The 20,681-nt window shown below is 36.6% G+C and overlaps 1 protein-coding gene across 2 annotated transcripts in view; it reads left to right on the top strand.

The window, feature by feature from the left end:
• The first annotated feature begins 1,137 nt into the window (after positions 1–1,137).
• Positions 1,138–20,681, top strand: part of LOC145664989 (uncharacterized) — a 127,295-nt gene continuing 107,751 nt past the window's right edge. For both annotated transcript variants that reach the window (XM_081732163.1, XM_081732164.1), the window contains exon 1: positions 1,138–1,268. The gene's annotated coding sequence lies outside the window, so the exon portion shown is untranslated. The remainder of the gene's footprint in view (positions 1,269–20,681) is intronic.

Below are 20,681 nucleotides of genomic sequence, written 5' to 3'. Positions count from 1 at the left end.
CCTGGGAGACCGGGGGGCCTGGCCACCCCAAAGCTCATGTGGGCCCCCCTATTGTATTTATGAATATACAATATTTGGCATAATTTGAATGCAATTTGCCTCAAAATCCTCATATAGATACCTTCTGCATCTGAATGCCCCCCCCCCCCCAGATTTACAAAGAAATCGGCGCCCTTGCCGACTCGGCAACTTTGGTTATGTTCCACAGCTTTGTGCGCCGGGTGCTTCTGAATTCCGCTGGTGTTTCATGGTGTTCAACGTTAAAATTTGATAGTGCTGATTTCTACCACTTCTGATTCAATTACAGGGTTAACAGATGACATGAAATCTATCCTTGGAACACTGAATCAATTGCTGAAAACCGCATCTCGATATCTCGTATCGTTTTTGCTCTGATACCTGTTGACAGACGGACATAGCTGCTCTATGACTTCTCCTAATGATAAATACTATAGTTGGAAAGTATAATAATAATAATAATAATAATAATAATAATAATAATAATAATAATAATAATAATAATAATAATAATAATAATAATAATAATAATAATAATATCTTGTTTCATTTCTTATGTAGAGAATAGCACTTGGTGCCTTCTGAATTAATCGGCTCTATACGCCACTGAATGTACTCGTACAATGGGTTAGTCTTACAATATAACATACCAAAACAGGAAATAGGGGAGTCTTTTTTAATTAAAAAGAGGATGTAAATTATAGAGGAAACATGAACAAAACCTCTGTGGACTTACTTCCGGTGTTCCGGAACCGGCTTTTTTTTTTTTTTTTTTTTTTTTTGTTTTTTTAAGTAAATAAATAAGTGCTTCGTAATCCATGCGATGAAACAGGTGGTTTGGCTACGTAGGTTTGAAAGTGTTACCGGGATTTAAAAAATGTAAATACCCACCCCTGCTCAATTTGTTGTTATTGAACAAGAACGAAACACGTTGATCCGCGGTAACGAACCAGGAATTGTGCCTTGTTTACCTGAGCGAAAAAAAAAAAAAAAAAAAAAAACTTGGCGAAGTGCATTCGCGATGCCTGTTGTGGTGGCTTTTCTTTCGTTTCGGGAGCGAATCAATATTTCGGGTGCGCAGGAAGAGCACTTCGAACTATATGAATGCGCGGTGGCACATTTCCATCGACAGTTGTCAGAATGTGGGCGCTGCTGGCGGAGAGCGGCTGGAAGAACGCTGGCGACGCCTCTTGACGATTGTCCCATGGCCCCGAGACCTCTGGGTGAGCTGGACTCGCCAGCAGAAACAGGTAAGAGACGTTCCTTTTTGCTTACTCAAACTTTGGCGTTAACAGATGGTGCCTTTATTATATGCTAAGTGACGAAGTAACTCTATCCCTTACTGTACAGTATAGCCTCTTACCAACAATGTACAGCAATGTTGAAAAAAATATGGCATCTCTTACGTTTCTACCCAAAGCATAGTGCTAAATATGCAGTTTCACTTTTTTTTTACTTATATCACATTACCTTCTTTATTAAAGAAAAACACAAATATTAAAAAAATAAGATTAAACAGATTAAGAAAAAGGAATGAATACTTCAATGGTTGAGTGGTTTGCATGCATGCTTCTGTAAGTGAAGTTCTGGATTCGATTCCCGTGGTTCGAAAGGATATATGTTTCGAATTCCTATTCAAATTATTGGCCCACATCTCACATTGCTGTAATTATTATTTTAAAAATATAAAAAGATGTTAAATTCCAAAGCAAGAAATAAGATACTTATTCCACCAACTAGAAGCACACTGGATCTCATGAGTGTATGGTTAGTGTATGTTCTTTCGGTACTGAGTTCAATCCCCAGTGGAAGCACATATATTTCAGATGCACATTAAGCTATAGCTTCATGTAGTATGTAAGGTCGATAGTGAAAAAGTTTGTTAAATAATCAGCCAATGTATTTTCCCTTATTTTTGATTAGATTAAATTATTTTTCTGTCTTCTTTAATGTATTTGGCGGTCAAGCATTGCTTCTCCTTTCATACAAGTAATAAGAAAATCACAATTCGTGCCACTGAATAGAGATCACTATCACAGACCGTACAGTGTATCTGCTGTTTGGCACGTGATCAGCGTTGAAAAAAATTGGTTTTCCTATGGTAGTCTTTGATTAGACAAAAATGAGTGATTAAACCTATCAAGAAGAAAATTTGCTAAGTGTGCGAATTCTTTTTTTAAGTAGTTCGTATATCACTCATTGGCCACGAAGTATACCGATGGCTTAATTCCTTTTGTAACAACTTATGTTACTCTCAGGAGAGACTATATTATTTATTCCAGGGTAGAGGATAAATTTTGTGTGTAGAAAAACGCACGGGCGTCTCTGGCGGGGAAGGGTGGTGAACGAGGGGGACGCGTCCCCCCAATATTTTGAAGTACGAAATATTCAATATTCTATTCTAATTTAATGTATTTACTAACGACAGAATAACATAAATAATATTTAATTATATTTATTTAGAACTACATAATTTATATGGTCTACCCAACATTGTTAGGGTCGTCAAGTCTAGGAGGCTTAGGTGGGCGGGTCATGTAGCTAGAATGGAAGAAAGTAGAAACGCTTTCAAAGTCTTGACTGGAAGACCAATCGGAAAACGACCATTAGGAAGACCTAGGCGCAGATGGGAGGACAATGTTAAGATGGATCTCGCAGAGATTGGAATACAGAGTAGAAACTGGATGCAGTTAGCTAAGGATAGAAGTCAGTGGAGAGCTTTTGTGAACGCGGCATTGAACCTCCGGGTTCCATAGGCCATAGAGTTAGTTACTTACTTAGTTAGTTAGTTATTTGGAATATAATATTCAGGCTCTCAAACGGTTATAACAGAGTTCTTGATATGTCTCAGGGGTCCGTGAAGGTAAGCTGAAAGGTAACAAATGGAATTGAAGATAATAAACAGGTTGGGCTAGGTACTACCATTTAAATTGCTTTCTTTGATGCCCCCCCCCCCCAATTTTACATGCCAGAGACGCCAGTCAAAAAAAAAAAACGCATAGTAAAGAAAAAATGTAGCTAGGGTTTACACTGTAGCCTGGTAGCTCCAATAGATCGTAAGATAGAGTATAAAACGTAGAAGACACTACCTTCTTTTAGATAATCAATCTATATATTCAAATGCTAGGTTTAAATAACTTACACTAAAAATACAAATTGCTGAAAAAAGCAACTTTTATTATAAAATAATACATGTGTGACAGTTTCGCCAACTAATTGAAGATATTCGCTTTATCAGACATTGTAAACAGTTTCTTCAACTTAGTGGGCGAATATCTTCAGTTAGTGGGCGAAAAATTCAGCAATAGAAAAATTGGGACACGCGGAAATACGTAGGAACAAACCATGGTTCGACCAAGAATGCATTAAACTAGCAGAGAAGAGAAAACAGGCAAAATTACGGTGGCTACAAAATCCGAATGAAATAACTACACAAAATTTCGCAGATATCAGGCGGGAAACTTCCAAAACTTTTAGAACAAAGAAACGGGATTTTTTGAAAGCTAAAATTAAGGAACTTGAAGATAATAGTAAAAATAAAAATATTCGGGACATGTATAAGGGGATCAACGATTTTAAGAAAGGCTATCAACCTCGTGCTTATATATTAAAGAAATCTGACGGAACAGTTCTCACTGATACGGATAGCATCTTAAATAGATGGAAAGATTTCTTTGACGATTTGCTTAACACGCAGCCAAAAACTAATGTGCGTGGAGAAAAGGAGATACACACCGCAGAACCGTATATTCCAGAACCCAATCGAATAGAAGTGGAAGCCGCTATAAAGAAATTAAAGAAACACAAATCTCCGGGTGTAGATGAAATTCCGGCTGAGTTAATTTTAGCTGGAGGCGAAAAATTGTGGAACAAGATACACAAACTCATTCTCCTTATCTGGAACAAGGAAGAATTGCCACAAGAGTGGAAAGAGTCAATCATTGTTCCAATTCACAAGAAAGGCGACAAAACTGACTGTAATAATTATCGAGGCATTTCTCTTCTGCCAACATCCTATAAAATCCTTTCAAATATTCTGTTAGCAAGATTGACCCCATACGCGGATGAAATTATTGGAGATTATCAGTGCGGATTTAGACGAAATCGATCAACTATCGACCAAATATTTACCATTCGCCAAATACTCGAAAAGAAGTGGGAATACAATACCCCGGTACATCAACTATTTATTGATTTTAGAAAGGCTTACGATTCGGTTAGGAGAGAAACATTATACAACGTTCTTACAGAACTTGGAATACCGAGAAAGCTAATTAGATTAATTAAGATATGTTTAAGTGAATCCCAAAGTAAAGTCCGGGTAGGAAAATTTTTGTCCACGAGCTTCCACGTCGAAAATGGCCTGAAACAAGGAGATGCGTTGTCGCCATTATTATTTAACTTTGTGCTGGAATACGCCATAAGGAAAATCAAAGATAGCAACCAGGGCTTAGAGTTGAACGGCATTCACCAGGTTATGGCATATGCTGATGATGTAAATTTAATAGGGGAGGATAGGAGAACAGTAGAAATAAATGCAGAGATCTTATTAAACGCTTGCAGGGACATGGGTTTAGAAGTAAATGCAGAGAAAACTAAATACATGGAAGTGCGTCGGGACCGTAATACGGCAAATTGTGGAGGCGTTAAAATATTAAATAACGCTTTTGATAAAGTGGATACTTTCAAATATTTAGGATCAATGTTAACAGACGAAAATCATATTCACGAAGAAATTAAATGTCGACTAAAAGCAGGGAATTCGTGTTACTACTCGGTTCAAAATCTCTTGTCGTCGCGAATTCTGTCGAGGAATTTGAAGCTTAAAATATATAAAACGATAATCATGCCTGTTGTTCTGTATGGTTGCGAAACATGGTCGCTTACTCTGAGGGAAGAACATAGACTGAAAGTATTTGAGAACAGGATCCTGAGAAGAATATTCGGACACAAGAGGAACGAGAATGGGGAATGGCGGAAGCTCCATAACGAGGAACTACATAGTTTATACGGTTTACCCAACATTGCTAGGGTCGTCAAGTGTAGGAGGCTTAGGTGGGCAGGTCATGTAGCTAGAATGGAAGAAAGTAGAAACGCTTTCAAAGTCTTGACTGGTAGACCCATAGGAAAACGACCATTAGGAAGACCTAGGCGCAGATGGGAGGATAATATTAAGATGGATCTCGCAGAGATAGGAATACAAAGTAGAAACTGGATGGAATTGGCTAAGGATAGAAGTCAGTGGAGAGCTTTTGTGAACGCGGCACTGAACCTCCGGGTTCCATAGGCCATAGAGTTAGTTAGTTAGTTTTTAGTGGGCGAAACTGTCACACATGTATTATTTTATAATAAAAGTTGCTTTGCTCAGCAATTTGTATTTTAGTGTAAGTTATTGAATATAGCAAAGCTGCTATAAATCAGTAAGTTTAAATATTTGCCCCCAACCCTTTCGACAATGAGATCTCGAAAACAACAAGTGCTAGAAACGTAACGTGTCGATTCCAAATTTTGTGTAGAGTGTCCACTTTTCATTCAAATTTTCCAAAAACTGTGTTGTTATTGTTCTATTCAACATTTTAGGGGGCCGTTTTGAGCCTATAAGATTAACATTGCTGGAGGCCGAATCTACGGTGTTAGGCAACCAGTAAAGAAGTTACGTATTACGAGTTGATGGATATTGCAGGCGCTTTGCTTAAATCTGAATGGCAAAACCCATTGAGTCCTGGCAACTGCAAAGGCTTCTAGAGATGCAATGAGGCGTGCTTGGACGGATATGAATTTATTACAAAAAATACTTCCACTTGATATCGTGTTACTTCTACAAATTTGCTACAAACTCACTCCAACATCTATACATATCAATTCACTTCCTTTGTGAGTCTCCTATCCTTTACTTGTGTGAGTAAGGAGATTTGGATAGTGGGAAGGAGACACGTGGTCATAACAGAACCATGTGCTGAATAGACAGCGCAGGTTCAGCTAGTATAAATATTAAAATGATAGAAAAGTTTGTTTGTGGCTAATCTTTTAAACAATGAGATCTCGTAAGCCGCAAGTGCTGGAAAAGTGCTGTTTTCGATGGTCGATTCCAAATTTTGTGTACATTTACCAGTTCTCATTCAAATTCTAAAAAAAAAAAAAAAATGTTTTCATTTTTCTATTCCGCATTTTAGGCGTCGTTTTGACAAGGGGCGGATCAAGACAGACTTCTGAGGGGGGCGGTGAGTTGTAATACTGCTACTTAGAGCTACTTTTATAAAATAAGAAACTTTCCTCTTCTTGAGGGGCGATCGTTCCCCCCCTGGATCTGTCCCTGGTTTTGACCCTATTAGTTTAATATTACCACTAGGATGTTAAGGTTGATACCCTTGTGAAAGGCAACCAGTAGAGAAGCTATGTATAGCGGGTCGATGAACATTTCAGGCGCTTTACTTTAATTTGAATGACAAAACCTATTGCAAGGTGGCAACTTCGAAAGCTTGTGTACCCACAATGAGGCGTACTCGGATAAGGAATTATAAGAAAAAATATTTGCATTTGATATCATCTATCACTTATCCAAGTTTGCCACTAACTCCCCCAAAATTCTATATATTAAAATACTACATTTATATATTTGTCTATAACACTTCACTCCCTTTAAGATTCTTCCTTTCCTTTATTTGTTGAGTTGATTTTGAGTTTAACATCTCGTTCAGCAGCGAGGCTATATGAGACGTGCGCCAACTGATTAACGTGAAATCCGAACCACATGAGCTCCCGCTGGGAATCGAGCCCGGGTCTCCCACGCCGTGTCCTTTATTTGTGTTCGTAAAGAGACTTGTACAGATATAGTGAGAAGTGGGAAGGAGATTTACACTCATGTTAGAACTGCGCGCTGTGTAAATAGCGCACGTTCAGCTAGTACTTGTTTAAAGGAAGGGTGCCGTGTTGGCTCAGTAATAGAGCACTCATTTCTGGTTCGAGCGGTCCTTCGTTCGATCCCAGCTCGCGCCAAATGGGCTTTGTGGTAGACAGAAACGATGTATGTGGGCTCTCCCGTTTCCATTTACTTTCTTGAATTCATCCTTTCATTAATTATCATCATTACTTGGTTGTAGGGATGAGCACGAGACAAGATTTAAGACTGTCTCGTCTCGAAAATGTGCTCTGAAAATGATATCTCGACTCGAAAAATATATATTTTTCTATTGGAAGTGTTGTCTCGAATTTTGTCAGGAAAATTCTGTCTCGACTCGTATCGTGCGCATCTCTACTTGGTTGCATACTCGTTGGAGGTTAAACTTTAAAAAATAGGCAACATAAGCCAGACACAATTCTATATTAGGAAGAGTTTGCTATTACATCTGAATTAAAGCACAGAAAAGGGGATTAAACGTATTACAAATATTTTAAAAAGATGAGTCACTACTTCATTAAAAATGCTGATATTATTGTATTGACTTAATTTCAACAATCCAAATTACTTTTGGACTGTTTTGGAATGGATAAAGTGTCAGAAATGCATCGTAAGTGAGGAAAAAATAGTGTGGAAAGTTCACTTAGTGGCGTTCACGTTTGAAGTCACCTTGAGGCGTTGCTCAGTGATTTCAGCGTATATAGTTTAGCGTTTAACCCATAGTCAAGCACCTCGCCAGGGTTCTCTCACTTTTACTACGTTCGAAAACGTTTGATACTTTCATGACATTAAATGAAAATGGTATCTTTCAGTTTAACGTCGCACGATTATGTCCTGTAGGCAAAGGGAGGCAAATAAATGATGATGGAAGAATTGATGGAATGACAATGTAGGAGGAAACTGGAATACCCGAGAAAACCCACAAACACGATGTTGTCCACCACAAACTTACTTGGCCGGGGATCGAACCAAGGGTCCCGTGCAGCAGAGGAAAACGCTCTATCACTAAACCATCGTGCTGCTTTGATATTTTCATCTGGCGCCACTGACTAACTGTCTCATTCAATATCCTCTGGTATTCCTTTGTTATAACAAGTTGAAGATCGAGTTCATACTCTAAAAGAGGTTCTAGTAGTTATTTTTTATCCCTTATTGAGACATTCTTATCAAGACTTAAAATTTTATATTCTCAGTGAAACTGTACACAGTAATAATGACGGTTAATTCAACACAATAGTTCTGTGTCACCCACGTTGTGTTGAATTTTGACATATGCGTGGTACTACTTCAACTCCATCCCACTTAGTAGTAAAATGTTAAAATGGTAGTCGATAAATCAGCTATCCAATATGATGAGGAGTTTTTTTTTCAGTAAGACACGATTTGTATTGTTTTATATACAGATGCCGAATAACTACTTTTACAAAAACGTTTTCTTCCGTATTAAACAAACATGATTTATTGAGGGGTAATAAAGTATGGCATACTTTATTTATAAGTGGTTAGGAGGAACAAAATATACTTGGTAACGAAGATGAGCAGAGGAATAAGAGACGGCTTCACTTCTATTCATGTGCACGTCAGAAAATGTATACGCTTACAAAGTTACTAAAAAAATATTACAGAAAATATAATACATTGTTCGTTACTTGGTATGAATATCAAATTAATAGCGTAAAGCTTAAGTCATAGCAAAAAATAAAAATTAATACAAATTTCAATGTCAGTTGCTACATATTTATGATATCGTTTGAAGATTATGTGCACGCTTAAAATTACCGTATATGTGTATCTTTCTGATACACAGGACTTTAAGGTAACTGTGATATCTTTTTCAATTTAATGCTCTTAGCAAATGAAAGGTTTTGCTGACCACTGATGAACAATATATTTATTAATATTAGTAGCTCCGTGGTTTGCGTTAGCTGGGATTTTTACTTACGCCTGCTGTGTATGCAGGCTGATTCAGGAGGAATGCCACATAATTTGTGAGGTGATTCTACATGCGAAAATAAACCGAAGAAGTCCTATGAACATGTGTCCAATTTTCGATCGTTACGGAACTGGAGCGAGTTGAAGACTACACACATCTATGAATGATTATGAAGACAAATATGAATATTACTTGCCGAAATGGGACAGATGACTGACCCATCCTACAAGAGTTGTGGGGGTTTCTCCAACAGATAGCAGCACTGTGACGTCGCACTGAGGCAACAGCTGCAAGCGTACCCAGTGTACAATAGTGAGTTAAATCAGTAAGCAGTCGTGAGGCCGTGTGTGTGTCGTGCTTGAGTGTTGTACCGATTCACTGTACCAGACAAGTATCCCAGTATCCGAGTAACAAATTTCCTCAACGGTGGATTGGCCGTGGTGGACCCATTAACTGGCCTCCCAGATCACCCGACCTAACCCATTAGACTTCTGTTTATGGGGCTGGTTAAAGGAGGAATGTGTACGCTACGAAGCTGGATACACGTGAAGAACTTGTCGCTCGCATCATCGACGCTATTGCCCGCATTAAAGTCCGCCGAGATGATGTACGATGTGCAACAGAACACATCCTCCAACGCGTTGACAATTGCATTGAGATGGGTGGGGAACGTTTTGAACACCTCCTGCTCGATGGATCAGTCACCTGTCCCACTATTATTGTGTCCATCACAACGTCTACACAGTATTTCGGTACGTAATATTCATAATTGTCATCATAATCATTCATGGATGTGTGTAATGTTCAACCCGCTCCAGTTCCGTAACGATCGAAAATCGGACACATGTTTATAGGACTTCTTCGGTTTATTTTCACATGTAGTATCACCTCACAAATTATGCGACATTCCTTTTGGGTTACCCTGTATATAGAAAGATCACTGTTTTGCTGTTTCAAATACAGTTGCATTAAGTATATTACAATTCCCGGTAAGAGTACATGTGCTTCGGATCCCACGTTAAAATATAGACATGCATGTTGTATAACTATGGTACTAAAAGAGAAGCTGAACTCAAACCAAGCCCATCAAGCATATTTACACAAGTCTTGTCTCGTAATTGTATTTTAATGAGAATTTTACATCTCTTAACAGTCTCACGTCCTTTTTATACGTTAAAAAATCTTGCATCAGATATTTAAATTCACAACCACTTGGACTTCTGCTTTTATTAGATCACAATAGCTTCTGTTCCTGATACGAGTATATTTTGCTTTTATTAGTTCACAGTAGCTTCTGTTCATGAGATCAGTATATTCCTCTTCTATTAGTTCACAGTAGTTCTGTTCCTGTCATCAGTATATCATAATTGATCGAAACTGCGCTATGATTGAGACAGTGTTGACAGACAAAGGCTAGAAAGATAAAACTATATTATTATTATTATTATTATTATTATTATTATTATTATTATTATTATTATTATTATTATTATTATTATTATTATTATTATTATTAAACATAATTTTAAGGTGATGGTTAGATAGGAGATAAGATTGCAACCTTTTGGACTTTCCTTCTGAATACTAAATTATTCATTGGATTGCATTGTTAACAGTATATGAGAAATCAGTTCCTCTAATTAACATATTTTTTCGTACTAACTTCTAGTAGAAATATTTTTAAAGTGTTCGAAATTGTCATTAATTCAAAAAACAGAACATGTTTTATGTGAAAAATAAAACCGTATAACGTACAACTTTCGGGGAAATTAAAAACATACCGTAAAGCTTAGGGGGAAATAAAAGCACGTAACGTAAAACTTATTGGGAAAATAAAAACATATAACAGTGTTTCCCAACCGGTGTGCCGCGGCATACTGGTGTGCCGTGAATGGACCGCCGGTGTGCTGCGAGAAATCGAAACAAAATTATTAATTTTATAGCAATCAAATTGAAAAACGTAGGGAAAAATGTATATTTGTATTTCACATTACTACGAACCTCTACTATGAATCTACAATTTTAAGTTTCATACTATGTTACTGTTCTGTACATTTCTAATGTTGAAAAAAAAAGTATTTGTTGTCATTGTGATGACCATTATTGCTTCTTTATTGTTGCAGACTATTTCGCAACTTGAAAATTCAAAATATCATTCAATCCTTTCGACAAATTACCTACATTTGTGTTTTAAAAGTAAAAGAGATTTGTTTGTTCGTTCGTTATTTAGTGATCTTCCTTCTTAGTAAAAGGTTGGATACAGTTTTTAAAAAGAAAGCGTACTTTTAGAAACCTGAGTCCAATATTTCATTGCAATTGTTTTCTATTTTTAAATTAGAATGAAAAATAAGCATAATGATTTACCACGAGGAGAAACCAGTGTTCGAGCTTTCTTCTCTGTGAGAAGGAGATCAATAATCACAGAAAAAAATACCACTGTGTTTTATATTTACAATTAATATCTATAAGTGTGCCGCAAGAATCTAAGTAACACCCGTAGTGTGCCGCAAGTTGAAAAAGGTTGAGAAACGCTGACATATATAACATAAAACTTATGAGGGAAACAAAAATGTATAACGTAAAATTTAATTCTGACAATTCTTAACTATATTGGAAAACGTAATGGTCAGACTTTTAATTTTGTTATGCTATTAGAAGTTTTGTCTCTTTAAAAAAATTGGTTGCTTGTGTTGGAATGTAGCGTCCCGTTCAGCGGAGGCTATATGAGATTTGGATCTACATCTTAACGTGAGTTCCGAACTATATGAGCCTCCACCGGGAATCGAACTCGTGGCTTCCGTGCCAAAGGCGCATGAGCTAACCATGTAGTCAGGAAGTTCTTTCTCTCCTCCACTTAAGAATTGTGTTAGAAAGATAGCAGATGAGTTGTCATAGTTACCGAAACACTTGTGTTTCAAAATAAGTTACTTCAATTAATCAGTGTAGAACAGATAGTCAAGACTTCAAAATGTTCTACATGTTACTTCTATCTCAAAGACAGAATATGTTCACAACGTTCAGGGAAATATAAGCTAAAATTAGACAAAACTGCAGCTGCAAGGATTGATAAGAAATATCTACCAACAGATAATAACGTCAACTGATTAGAAGGCAGTGTCACTTCATTGTTTAGCAAACTATAGTCAACGTAGATTAATTTTATGAAAGGTGTCAGCATTTTTAACACATATATTGAAGAGTGATTGCAATTAACTTGCGAACGTAAGTAAAGAAAACTTAATTGAACTGTGGTTCAGGGGAAACTAGTTCTCAAACCGTGGTCTGCAAGCACAATCCAGGGTATCCTTAACACATTTTGCGTTAGACGTTAAAATAAAATTATTTGTAAATTAAATTCTGTGGTTGTTACATAAAATTTATTTTCTTCCATTACTACTGTATCATCAAATGACATGTCCGTTGATTTCCGCTTTTCTCTTGCAATAAAAGTGTTTGATAGGTGACTTTCGATTCACACTGTACAATCATCAGTGTTTATAATTGTCTTCATCGGCTTTTAAAATGTTCCATGTTGAAAATCAAATTGATTGATTTGTTGACATTCCTTCAGTTCTCGCCAATGGGTTTTGTGCTTGGCAAACACCGTGTGATTGGTCAAAATATAAAAACTCAGACTCAAACTGAAAACAATGGGGGCACGGAGGCTCAGTTCCTCTGGTGCTGGGGTCTCTGGTTCGATCGCAGGCCAAGTAAATTTGTGGTGGACAACATCATGTTCGTGGGTTTTCTCGGGGTACTCCCGTTTCCTCCCACTTTCTCATTCCACCAATTCTTTCATCATCATTCACTTGCCTTAATCATCGTCTCCCTTACCCTAACAGGCATAATCGTTGGACGTTAAACATTTCATTTAATATTCAATCTGAAAACAGAGTGTTATAAAGATAGTGATTGCGTGTTCCAGACAACAGGCGAACTGAAACCTCTTTTAGCCTTGAACGGAATATGAATACTCTTATCTATTAATACAGGTGTACCCAAATAAAGATAAGTATTTTATAACATTCATAACCAGTGTGCGAATCAGCGTGGGAATGGAAACAAATCGCTTTCTGATAACTTATCTTTCTTTGTACTGGATAAAATAAAATCCCTCTGGGAGTGTACAGTATGTTTATGCATATATTATGTTAATTGTTTCTTGATATTTTCTTCTGGAGTACATGTCATGCCATTACGCTGTAATAATGCATCACTTTTTACCTACTTTAAACGTACAAAATTTATCATATAACGTAAATTATTATACTAAAAGAATTAAAACTCCATTTAAATGCACTTTCTTTCTGGATGCATATTAGCATATTCAAGTGATTTGTGTTTGAGTGTGTGTTCTGCACTCTTAGAGTTCCTTCGTGGCTAAGCGGTTAGCGTACGCGCCTTTGGCGTAGGAGACCCAGGTTCGATTCCCGGCGGAGCTCATGTGGTTCGGATTCCACGTTAATCAGTAAATCCCGTCTCATGTAGCCTCGCTGCTGAAGGGATGTTAAACTCAAAATTAGGGATGCGCACGAGTCGTGTCGAGTCGAAATTTAATCCTGTCTCGACTCGAAAATATGTTTCTGTCTCGACTCGAGTCGAAACAAAATATAGGAACTAAAATATACACACACATCAGCCAGAACATTATGATTACCTACCTAGTTCAATATCTCATGAACAATCCATATTTTTTTTATATTGGGAACCAAAAACATAACTACTGTATGTAGTTTATTGTTTTATAATTTTGCGTTTACAAAATACTTTTAAAGAGTACTTATCTATAGAAGTGAAAGGTATCTATCTGTAATAGTTCTTGGCATCCAAGCAGTCCATTTATTGTAATAGACTATGTAATATAGTCTCGTATCATAATACGTGATGTATATACAACAAATGTTACATTATAGCATTCGTAACTTGTGATGTGCTGCAACACATTAAAGCCTGAAAATAGTTGAGAAAGCGGTAGCCCTATTGCGTTCATGGGAACGAAACCACAATAATTATAACTATGCTAAATTACTATAGACTGCCAATTGCTCATTCAGAGAATTTATAAAGTTCATTTTATCGCAATAGTTTTGTACAAACTAGATATAGGCTACAGATAATAGTTTTATACGAACTAGATAATCAAGTATTGTTATTATTATCATTATTATATTTGAAGTACAATCAAATATCACGATATTAATTATTAGTTTTAATCAACTGAATTGAGCTGAAAATTAAATCTTGATCTCGAAAGATTAACTATTAAGTTTATTTGTTCTGTACCTTTTAAAAGTAATAAATGCTGCAATTGGTTTCAAGGCTGTTTCTGAGTGAATACTTTCTTCAAAATAATATTAAAAATTATAGAAAGATTTTCGAGACATTCGAGTCGAGTCGAGATTTTTACGAGCAGTCTCGACTCGACTCGTGTCTCGACTCGAATTTTCGAGTCGAGAAATAAGTTTGTCTCGACTCGTCTCGAATTTTACAAAGTGTGTCTTCACTCGTGCGCATCCCTACTCAAAATCAACTCAACTATTCTGCACTCTTGTGGAACACCGAGGTTAGAAGAACGAGCCACACAAGTTTTAACAATTTAGGATTAGGAATTAGATTTCTGGACTTTCGGTATCTTTGGCCATGCTAGTCCTACACGTATGAGGGATGACGTCCCTCGGTGATCACACTATTAGGAGAAAGGGAAGGAAGGAAGCGGCCTGGGACCTATATGTTAGGTATTGTACCTAGGTATAATTATCAGAAGAATAAGTACCAACATTCCTTAGGATTAGGAATTAGATTTCTGGGCTTTCGGCATCTGTGGCCATGTTAGCCCTTCACGTATGAGGGATGACGTCCCTCGGTGATCACACTATTAGGAGAAAGGGAAGGAAGGAAGCGGTCTGGGACCTATATGTTAGGTATTGTACCTAGGTATAATTATCAGAAGAATAAGTACCAAAATTCCTTAGGATTAGGAATTAGATTTCAGGGCTTTCGGCATCGATGGCCATGTTAGCCCTTCACGTATGAGGGATGACGTACCTCGGTGATCACACTATAAGGAGAAAGGGAAGGAAGGAAGCGGCCTGGGACCTATATGTTAGGTATTGTACCTAGGTATAATTATCAGAAGAATAAGTACCAACATTCCTTAGGATTAGGAATTAGATTTCTGGGCTTTCGGCAACTGTGGCCATGTTAGCCCTACACGTATGAGGGATGACGTCCCTCGGGGATCACACTATTAGGAGAAAGGGAAGGAAGGAAGCGGCCTGGGACCTATATGTTAGGTATTGTACTTAGGTATAATTATCACAAGAATAAGTACCAAAATTCCTTAGGATTAGGAATTAGATTTCTGGGCTTTCGGCATCGATGGCCATGTTAGCCCTTCACGTATGAGGGATGACGTCCCTCGGTGATCACACTATTAGGAGAAAGGGAAGGAAGGAAGCGGCCTAGGACCTATATGTTAGGTATTGTACCTAGGTATAATTATCAGAAGAATAAGTACCAACATTCCTTAGGATTAGGAATTAGATTTCTGGGCTTTCGGCATCTATGGCCATGTTAGCCCTTCACGTATGAGGGATGACGTCCCTCGGTGATCACACTATTAGGAGAAAGGGAAGGAAGGAAGCGGCCTGGGACCTATATGTTAGGTATTGTACCTAGGTATAATTATCAGAAGAATAAGTACCAACATTCCTTAGGATTAGGATTAGGAATTAGATTTCAGGGCTTTCGGCATCTATGGCCATGTTAGCCCTACACGTATGAGGGATGACGTCCCTCGGTGATCACACTATTAGGAGAAAGGGAAGGAAGGAAGCGGCCTGGGACCTATATGTTAGGTATTGTACCTAGGTATAATTATCAGAAGAATAAGTACCAAAATTCCTTAGGATTAGGAATTAGATTTCTGGGCTTTCGGCATCTGTGGCCATGTTAGCCCTTCACGTATGAGGGATGACGTCCCTCGGTGATCACACTATTAGGAGAAAGGGAAGGAAGGAAGCGGCCTGGGACCTATATGTTAGGTATTGTACCTAGGTATAATTATCAGAAGAATAAGTACAAAAATTCCTTAGGATTAGGATTAGGAATTAGATTTCAGGGCTTTCTGCATCTATGGCCATGTTAGCCCTACACGTATGAGAGATGACGTCCTTCGGTGATCACACTATTAGGAGAAAGGGAAGGAAGGAAGCGGCCTGGGACCTATATGTTAGGTATTGTACCTAGGTATAATTATCAGAAGAATAAGTACCAACATTCCTTAGGATTAGGAATTAGATTTCTGGGCTTTCGGCATCTGTGGCCATGTTAGCCCTTCACGTATGAGGGATGACGTCCCTCGGTGATCAAACTATTAGGAGAAAGGGAAGGAAGGAAGCGGCCTGGGACCTATATGTTAGGTATTGTACCTAGGTATAATTATCAGAAGAATAAGTACCAACATTCCTTAGGATTAGGAATTAGATTTTAGGGCTTTCGGCATCTATGGCCATGTTAGCCCTTCACGTATGAGGGATGACGTCCCTCGGTGATCACACTATTAGGAGAAAGGGAAGGAAGGAAGCGGCCTGGGACCTATATGTTAGGTATTGTACCTAGGTATAATTATCAGAAGAATAAGTACCAAAATTCCTTAGGATTAGGAATTAGATTTCTGGGCTTTCGGCATCTGTGGCCATGTTAGCCCTTCACGTATGAGGGATGACGTCCCTCGGTGATCACACTATTAGGAGAAAGGGAAGGAAGTAAGCGGCCTGGGACCTATGTGGTAGGTGCCATCCCGACATTTGCCTGTTGTGAATGAGAAAAAAACCAGGAAAACCTAACCAGGCTTGCTGGGCTGAAATGCTTTTACCACTTTTCGATGGAGTGTTCCCACCGGGAATAGAGCCCGAGACTGCTCATGCCAACTTAACAATTTCATGCAGGTCATATCAAAGATTGTTCCCACATCCAACCAAACTTCCACTTGAATCAGAGTTGTTAATCAGGGTGCGAAATGCTGGGAGAATGAAGGGGAATTCTCTTTAATTAATATTATAGATAGAAAAAGTCTCCTCAATAAAAACTTATTGGAGATGAATAAGATAACACTATTGTCAGAAGCATACAAATTAATGACAGTAATTCATATATAATAAACTTGTATTTTACATGAAATTAATTAATGAACTAATGATTGACGATATTCCTGTCTTACATAGTTTATGAATTATGGATTCTCAAATATTTATACTGTCTATATCGAAAGATTCCAGGGCGAAGAGGGTTTTGTGTGTGTGTGTATTTGTTTATTTTACACTCCAGTCTCCGCACCCCCGCGTCATCTGTTATGATTTCGCAGCCTGTCGCTAATGGTAATGAAATCGAACCTAAATACTATAAACATTTTAATTCAGTGTGCTTCGGGGAGAGAACCGTAATTCATTTCAACATGAAAGGCCTTATGCAGATTTGTTCTGACGCATGGTTAGTAGCATACTAAAGAGTTCGATTAATTCGTCTTCATGAAAACGGTGGCGACTTGACACGAACTGCTGACAAAACATAAATCTTACGTATAAAAATGGTAATGGATTTTATTATATCATATGCATGTAAAACAAGGAAACAAGTAGTAATAATTACAGTCACTGACACTATTATTGTATTGTATTGTATTTATTTCTTTTGTATGAACTTACAAGTACGAGGAATGTCCTCAAGTAAGTGTAACATGCGTCATATGTACAAAAAATTTACATGAGTAAAATAAAGTAATATTACCTTGTCATGATATTTACGTACTCCTCAATCGTATAACAAGAATTTTCTAATAGAAATAATTTTAACTTTTGTCTGAACCTTTTCATATTTGCTTCATACTTTATATCAATAGGCAACATGTTGTACAACTTAACACCACCATAACTTACACTTTTTTGATATATTGCTGACCGGTGATTACACAAATGAAAATCATTCTTATTTCGCGTATTATGATTATGTACATCCTTATTTATTACGAATGCCGATGAGTGTTCTTTCAAATACAAAAAGAGACGAAACTATCCAGAGGTAGTATATTGACCTCCTTAAATAAATGTCTACAAGAAAAATTCGGCTTCTTATCACAAAGTATTCTTATGGCTTTCTTCTGAATTTTGAAAACATTAAATCTCTGACTTGAATTTCCCCAGAACATGATACCATATTGCAAGATAGAGTTAAAACACGAATGGTACAAGGTTTTAGCTAATTTTAAATTTACCTTCTTTCTAATAATCCTTAGTGCATAACATATTCTATTTAATTTATTAATAACTGACTCTATATGAAATTCCCATGTCAGGTTATGATCTATAGTAAGACCTAAAAACGAACAGCGTGTTGTATAGTTAATTTTATTTTGGTTCAGATATAGGTTAGGGTATATTGGTTTACTGCACTTGTTATGAAAATTTATAGCAATGGATTTTTCAACATTAACAAAAAGATTATTGTTCTTCATCCAAAGAGATACTTCATTTAATGTTTGCCTAGCATTCTGTTCCAATAATTTTTCATTTTTCCCACTCACTAGCAGAGTGGTATCGTCAGCGAAAAGGGGTAACATTTGCCGAAGATATGCTTTTCTCAAAATCATTAATATATAAAAGGAAGAGCAATGGCCCTAGAATAGATCCGTGTGGAATTCCGTGTTTTATATATAATTCATCTGATAAATAGCTTTCTACAATGTTATTATTCTTATGCGTTATTTCTACGACCTGCCTACGATTTTTTTAAGTACGAACCAAACCAGTCCCTTGCTTTACCACGTATTCCACAGTTCTCCAGTTTGTTCAAAAGTAAACTGTGTTGTACTGTATCGAAAGCTTTAGACAAATCAAGAAAGATTCCTATACAGCTTTCTTTCTTATCTACAATATTTCTTACTTTCTCAATGAAATTAAATATTGCCGTATTTGCAGATCGACCTTTAAGGAAGCCATGTTGTTTTGTTGAGATAACATTTTCTTTCAATAAAAAATTATTACCCTGTTATACATAATTTTTTCCAAAACTTTTCCAACGACAGGTAAGAGAGATATTGGTCTGTAGTTATTTTTGTTTTGCTTTTCACCTTTTTTAAACAAGGGCTTAACTTTCGCAATTTTTAACTTTTCTGGATACTCGCCATTTGTAAGTGATATATTTGCTAAATGACAAAGTGGCTTTGTCACCTGATTAAAACATCTTTTCAATAAATTATCTGAGATTTCATCAATTCCAGCTGTATTTTTGTTTTTGAGAGATTTTATTATATTTGCTATTTCATCTTCTGATACTGGCTGTAGAAAGATTGTTTTTTCACATTTATTTGAACTTTGTTTAAAATTATTTACAGTAACTACTTTGTGGCCATTCTGTTTACATTTATTTACTTTATCATCCATAATTTTTGCGACAACATTTATAAAAAAATTATTAAATATTTCTGCTTTTTCCCTTGGGTCTGATACACTTTTCCCTTCATGTATTATTGTATCCACATATGGTGTCTCTTTGCCACCATTTAGTTCTTTATTTATAATGTTCCACATGGTTTTAGTTTTATTCGATGCATAAGCAAGTTTAAGTTGGTAGTAATTCCTTTTAGTCGTTCTAATTAGTTCCTTGTACCTTTTTTTATATTGTTTATAGTAGGACTTTGCACAACCTGTTTTAAAAACCTTACTAAGTTTATGTAAATTTATGTTTGTAGCATTTGCTTTTAGTACTTCAGGAGTAACCCATTGTCCCTTCTTCTGGGATTTTAACACGAGTTTCATTTTAGGAAAAGCTATATCAAAATAGTAAGCAAAAATTTTTATGAATTCATTATATATATCATTTGCGTTGTTTAATGAAAGTACACCTTCCCATGTTTCGTGACTAAGTAAATAATTGAAATAATTGATATTTTGATTACTGAATACCCTTGTAACTTTGAAAGTTCTTACACTATATTTCTTACACTTTTGAGTTACAGAGAAGCGTTTATCACATATTTCAGCAATCTGAGCTTCATGATCAGAAAATCCGGTACTAATCACTTGCGCCCTTGAGCTCAAGTGGTCACAGTTTAGAATAATCTGATCTAGTGCTGATATACTGGTTGGAGTTATCCTAGTAGGTTTATTTATTAAATGTTTTAAATTAAACGTAGCCAATAATGTTTTTATCTTTACATCAATATCTTTCAAAAAATCCATATTTAGATCTCCTACTACTACTGGGCTGTATTTAGTACCACTATAATGTGAAAGTATTACTTCTAAGTTACGCACAAAAATTTCAACTTCACTATCCGGTGTCCTATATATACAGATCATTACAATTTTTTCCACTGGGAGCTCCAAAATACAACATTCAAAATTTTTTTCATCGTTTATATGTTTAAACTTAGTGCATTCTTTAAATTTTGAACTATGTTTTACAAAAATGCTTGAACCACCCCTTGTTTTCTTTTCTCGACAGAAACTACTTGCTAGCTTGAAATTTGGTAAATTTATAGTTTCTATATTGTTTTGTGCACACCAATGTTCGGTTATACAAATAATATCTACATCTTTCAGAATTTCCGTCAACAAAATTTCCATAGTTAATTGTTTCCCAATGGAAAACCCTTGTACGTTTTGGTGAAAGATACGTAAGCCTACTCGCTGTGTTAAATTTACCCTTGAACTAAAAAAGAAGTGCCCTCATCCACATTCTTCTTACTTTGAGTTACTTCCCAAGGTATTGGCAACGCTGCTTGAGACCTAGATTTATTACTCATATCACTGTTAATTACATCACAAATTTCAT

This window comes from Thermobia domestica, chromosome 11, assembly GCF_964235325.1.
Source record: "Thermobia domestica chromosome 11, izTheDome1.hap1.1, whole genome shotgun sequence".
Classification (NCBI taxonomy): Eukaryota; Metazoa; Arthropoda; class Insecta; order Zygentoma; family Lepismatidae; genus Thermobia; species Thermobia domestica.
The sequence above is the reverse complement of the archived record's forward strand: the minus strand, read 5'-3'. Positions and strand labels throughout refer to the sequence as shown.